This window comes from Castor canadensis, chromosome 11 (assembly GCF_047511655.1).
Source record: "Castor canadensis chromosome 11, mCasCan1.hap1v2, whole genome shotgun sequence".
Lineage (NCBI taxonomy): Eukaryota > Metazoa > Chordata > Mammalia > Rodentia > Castoridae > Castor > Castor canadensis.
The window spans coordinates 102,924,337-102,930,336 of record NC_133396.1 but is presented as its reverse complement, the minus strand read 5'-3'; the positions used below and the strand labels follow the sequence as shown (position 1 = coordinate 102,930,336).

Sequence of the window (6,000 nt, the reverse complement as noted above, 5' to 3'; positions counted from 1 at the left end):
GTATTATATTAAATAAGAATGGTTAAAATGAACACCCATGTCTCCCTCCTCACTGTAGAAGAAATGATTTCAGTTTTTCCCTATTTAGCATGATGTTGGTTGTAGGTTTAACATCTATAGCCTTTACCATGTTGGGGAACATTTTCTCTATTCCTCACTTCTTCAGAGCTTTTTTCATGAAGGATGTTGAAATTTGTCAAATGTTTTTTCTGCATCATTTGAGATGATCATGTGATTTTTGTTTTTGATTTTGTTTATGTATATGGCATTACATTTATTGATTTGCATATGTTGAACCATCCTTGCATTCCTGGAATAAAACCACCTTGATCATGGTTTATGACATTTTATTTTATTTATTAATCTCTTACCCATTTTCCCCATTCACAATACAGACCAGGCACAGTTCCTAGCTAAGGTATATATGGGGTAAATTTACTTTGCCTCCTCTTTCTATATAGTCAGTATTAGAACACAGCCTGTAGTAAGCACCAGGAGGGTTTTATGACCTTTGAGATGTGCTTTTGAATTTGGTTTTCAAGTGTTTTACTGAGAATTTTTGCATGTGTATGTTCACTAAAGAGATTGGCCCCAAATTCTTTTTTATTGTGTCCTTGTTTGGTTTTGGAATGAGTGTAATGTTGACTTCATAGAATGCATTTGGTAGTGTTCCTTTCATTTCTATTTCATGGGAAAATTTGAGGAGTATCATTGTTAGCTTTTCTTTAAAGGTCTGGTAGAATTTGTGAGTGAATCTATCAGATCCTGAGCTTTCCATTGTTGGGAAGCTATTACTGCTTCAATCTTGTTTGTTATAAATCTATTTAAGTGATTTATATCCTTTTGGTTCAATTTCTGTAAGTAAAATGCATCTAGAAATGTATCCATTTCTTCTAGTTCACTAGAATATAGGCTTTTAAAGTATTCTCTTGTGATCTGTGAGTTTCATTGCTATTTATCTTGATGTCCACTTTTTATCTTTAATTTTATTCATTTGGATATTTTCCCTCCTCCTTATGGTCAGGTTGGTTAAGGATTTGTCAATATTATTTTACCTTTTCAAAGGACCAACTTTTTGCTTCATTGATTCTTCGTATACATTTTTCTCTATGTTCCATTAATTTCTGACTGAAGTTTCATTATTTCTTTCTATCTACTATTTTTGGGTTTGCCTTGCTTTTGTTCTTCTAGGAGATATTAGGCTATTTAGTTGAATTCTCTATTTTTTTTTTTTTTACTGTAGCTATAAACTTTGCTCTTAAGTCTGCTTTTGCTGCTTCCCATAGGTTCTGGTAAGTTCTGTTTTCATTTTCATACATTCTAGGAGATTTTTAATTGCCCTGTTATTTTGTCAGTGATGGTAATTCAACAGTGTGCTGTTTAGTCTCCAGACATTTGAATATTTTCTGTAGTTTCTTTTGCTGTTAAGTTCTAGATTATTCCGTGTGGTCTGATAGAATACAGGGAGTCATTTCAACTTTCTTATATTGTTAACACTTGTTTGTGTCCTAAATTGTGATCTAGTTTAGAATAATTTCTAAGAGCAGCTGAGAAGAATGTGTTTTGTGCAGTTGCTGGATGAAATACACCTACAGAGTAGGTGTTAGATACATTTGGTTTATAATGTTAATTCTGATGTTTCTTTGTTGATTTTCTTTTTTTTTGGTCTGGATGACTTATTGTTTGTGATAGTGGGATATGGAAATCTCCCACTATTATTGTATTGGGGTTCATCTGTGCTTCTAAGTCCAATAGTGTTTGTTTAATGAAATTGGGTGCACTGACATTTTACACATATATGTTAGCAAGTGTTTTTTCCTCTTGATACATATTTAATAAATGGAACTCTTTATTAATATGAAGTGATCTGCTTTGTCTGTTCTAACTAATTTTGGTTTGAAGTGTACTTTATCATATGTGACTATAGTTAGTCCTGCATGCTTTGGAGGTCCATTTGCTTGGAAAATCTTTTCCCATCCTTTCACCATCAACTTATAATTCTATTGCCAGTAAGGTGTGTTTCTCGTAGGTAACAAATGGTTAGGTCTTTTTGCTTAATGCAGTTCACTAGACTGTGTCACTTGATTGGCAAATTGAGACCATTAACACTCAGAGTTATTACTGAAAGGTATATAGCAATTCCTGCATTTTTAATGATTTTGTTAGTGCTTGATTCTTCTTTATTTTTCTTTTGCTCTTCTACTCATCTAGTGAGATTTATTTTTTTTCTGTATTTTTCATGATTGTGTGTATCTTTCTCTTTTGTGTGTTGGATTCCTTTTTTTTGTCTGTACTGAGGCTTGAACTCAGGGCCTTGTGCTTGCGGGGCAGGCACTACCCCTTTAGCCACACCTCCAGCTCTATGATTCTTTAAGTGTCTTGTTCAGTACTCTTTTTATGGTTATGCATTGCTTTAGTTTTTTGTTTATTATGGAAAGTTTTATTTCTTCTTCATTTATAAAGGATAGCCTTACAAGGTAGAGTAATCTAGAATGGCAATTATTTTCTTTCAGGACTTGAAATACATAATGTCATGCCTTCCTTGAGTTTAAAGTTTCTGTTGAAACATTTTCTGTTTCTCTGAGATGTTGAGACATCTCTTCTGTTTCAATATTATTGTCTTCTTACGTATGCTTGGTATTTTAACTATAATATCATGTCAGGAGGTTTTGTTTTCACCTTATCTATTTGGATTCCTAAACACTCCTATATCTGGATGACCAATTCTTTCTGAAGATTTAGGAAGTTTTCTGCTTTATTTTACTCACATGTTTTTGATGCCTTTATCTTGTACCTCTTCTCCTTCTACACCCATTCATAGATTTTGTCTTTTAATGGTGTCCCAAATATTGTGCATATTCTATTCAAAGAATTCGTATTTATCTGCATGTTCTAGCACATCTGCTTTGTCGTTAAGCCCTAATAGTCTGTCTTCAATTTTATCTAGTCTACTGGAAGGACTTTCAACTGCTCTTTTTATTTGACTAATTGAACTTTTCATTTTCAAAATTTCAATTAGATTTTTTTCAGAGTTTCTGTATCTTTATTGAATTTCTCTTGCATGGTCTGCATTGCCTTCTTTGTTTCATTCAGCACTTTATTTGACTTTTCTTGGAATTCACACAGTTGTTTATTCTTGTCCACTTTAATTTCATTGATCTTTCCTTTTCTTTCTTTTTTTTTTTTGGACTGGAATTTGAACTCAGGCTTCACACTGGCAAAGCAGACACTCTATCACTTTAGCTACACATCCAGTCCATTATGCTGTCATTATTTTGGGGATGGGGGTTGATAAAGAAACCCAGGAGAAAGATCTGACTGCAAGCTCCCTCTCCCTGTCGGGCCCTGGTTTCATGGATGTGGTAGTGTGGTATGCTGTAGCCTTGTGCTAGTGTGATAAGTTGTAACCTTGTGCTAGTATGATATGTTGTAACTTCCCAGTGAGAGGCTAACTGCCACATATGCTTTTGTCCTTCCAGCTTGCTTGCTTCCGCATTCTGAGGCATAAAAACCCTGCATCCCTGAGCTATGGGTTCAGTGCCATTTTTAGAGATCCAGGTGCTGGACTGCTAGTGTATTAAATCTTCCTTTCCTCCAACCACCTGGGTTTGACTCTTTTTCTCACTGGTCTGACATTCTTCCCACAACAGGGTCTCATGAACTATTAGCCCTGGCTGGTTTTAAACTGCATTCCTTAGCTAGGATTACAAGTGTGAGTCACTGGCATCTGTCTCACTGATCTTTCTTAAAATTATTTGTTTTGAGTGCTTTGTCTGAGAGTTCACACACTTCATTGTCATTAGTGTTTATTACTGTGGAGTTATTAAAATTTGAAGGAGTCATATTGCCTCAGTTTTTTCATATTTCTTGTGTTTCTGTGTTGGTATTTGTGTATCAGAGGCTAAGTTGTTGGGTGGAAATTTTAATCAGCTTTAGTATTTCAGTTGAAACATTCTCAATGTAGTAGCCTTGTTGAGGTGCTATTTCTCACCACTGGACTGTGAGTGTGGCTCAGTAGTGTTCACCTATGTGCTCAGGGTACCAGGTGTGATCCCTAGCACTGATCAGATTGAAGTAAACTAGCTGGAAACTCTTGTGGAAGGACAACTGACCCTTTCACTATAGAAGATTCACTTCTTCATTTATTGGTAGCACTTCTGGCTGAAGAGACTTTTACAACCTCTGGGTTGGGCACCCAGTTTGCACTTGCCCCATAAGCCTCTCAGTTTGTGTCCCAAGTGGCAGCAAGTATCTAAGCCTTGGGGTGAACCCCAAATGAATCAGAGAATGGGTGAGCAAATAGAGCACTGAGTTATGCACTGGCTGTGAAGAACTGAGAGATCTAGTCACTGTGTTTGCTTTTTCCAATGTTTACAGTTCCTGTCTAGCAGTTCACTTCCATGTGGGGAGGAGGAGTTTGTGGATGTATTATGGTTGAGAGGGTCTGGATTCAGGGCCTTCAAATCAGTGTGGTAACTAACACATTCTAGGATGCAGCTCCTACAGTTGGGCCACAGTGCTTTCAGACCATGCTTAACAGGTTGCCTTCTTGTTGGAAAGATGATTTGGAAATCCTGGCTCTTGGCACTCAGATTCACCTGGCAGCAAACACACACCAGGATGCAGTTGTTGGGAAAGAATCTCACTGCACTCAGGCTCTGCCCAATAGCTCATTGTCCTCCGTGGGGACGAGGCTGTAGATATCCTGTGATTTAGGAGGTCTGGGTTTAGGTCTCTGACCAACTTAGCCAACATACATTTATTTAGTATGTAGACCCTGGAGGCTGAATATTATTCCAGCCTCAGGATTAGTGCTTTGCATCTTCTGTGACCCTCAGCTGATGGGACTCCTTCTCACTATACAGGGTGGGGCCTCTTATCACCATGCCCTTTGCTGCTAGAGCCTTCTACTGTTTGAACTTCTTTTCAGAACAACACCTCAGACCCTCTCCTCATCTACCACCTTTCATAGCTCGGGATACTCTGATAGGGTATCCCAACACATGCAGAGCTATGATTGTTCCTTGTTTTCAAGCCCACAAAACATCTCAGTTTCAAGCAATAGGTCCTCTCTCAACAAAGAGGTATCTTTCTGTAGCCCTCCAAGATAAGAAGAGTGACAACATGATTTTCTTCACCAAGCCTAGTGTAATCCTTGCCTTAAGTTTAATGATTGAAGAGGTGTGGAGTTACCTTGCATCTAGAATTGCTATCGCCTCATGATTTTGTCTTCAGCTTTTTCTTCACTTTCCAAGGAGCCAGACATGACTTGGAACTGTTTGCTGCTTTTCTTTGTTGCCTCAGTTTTTCCATGCTTTTTTCTGCCTTGCCACCTCTTTTGTGCTTCCTGATGGCAACTCCTCTCTTTTTGGCTTCAGATTATAGTCTCTCCTGTGGTACCTAACTCTTCAAATTCCCAAAGTCTCAATGGTGGATACTTCTAATCTGCCATCTTGCCCCAATTCCAGTTTTTTCTTTATCCTTCAAACATATTTCTCCTATTCATAGAATTTTTGGCTGACCCCTTTTACTTAAATTAGCTTAATATGTCACTCCATTGTATTCTGGCTTGGATAGGTATTATGATCAGTCTGATACATTTTTCATCTTTTTCTATATGCAATGCATTCTATGTTAGCGCCCTCAGCTGTTTGACAGAGTTTCTCTCTCTCTCTCTCTCTCTCTCTCGCTCTCTTTCTATATATATATATTTACAATGTACCTTGGTAACACCTTGGTCACCCCCTCCATCATTCTCCCTTGTCTTTCTCATCCCTTCTTAAGACAATTTCAACAGGTTTCATTGTTCTATTTTCATAGAAGCATATAAAATACACCAACCATATTCACACTCCAGGAGGTTTTTCTTAATGTCTACTCCACTGACAGGTTTTGTTTTTCTCTTTGTAATGACTCAAGAGGATTTGTATCCATGTCCTTGCCCCACTCCAGCAGTGCCCTGCTCTTGTTCCTTAATCTTTACTACCTTGGTTGAGAGAG

The 6,000-nt window shown here is 37.5% G+C and overlaps 1 non-coding gene across 1 annotated transcript; it reads right to left on the bottom strand.

Annotated features, from left to right (window-relative positions):
• Window positions 1-371: 371 nt before the first annotated feature.
• On the bottom strand, window positions 372-501 carry LOC141414490 (small nucleolar RNA SNORA51). The gene has a single exon (XR_012439517.1). It is a non-coding gene; the product is annotated as a small nucleolar RNA SNORA51 (small nucleolar RNA).
• Between the last annotated feature and the right edge of the window lie 5,499 nt (window positions 502-6,000).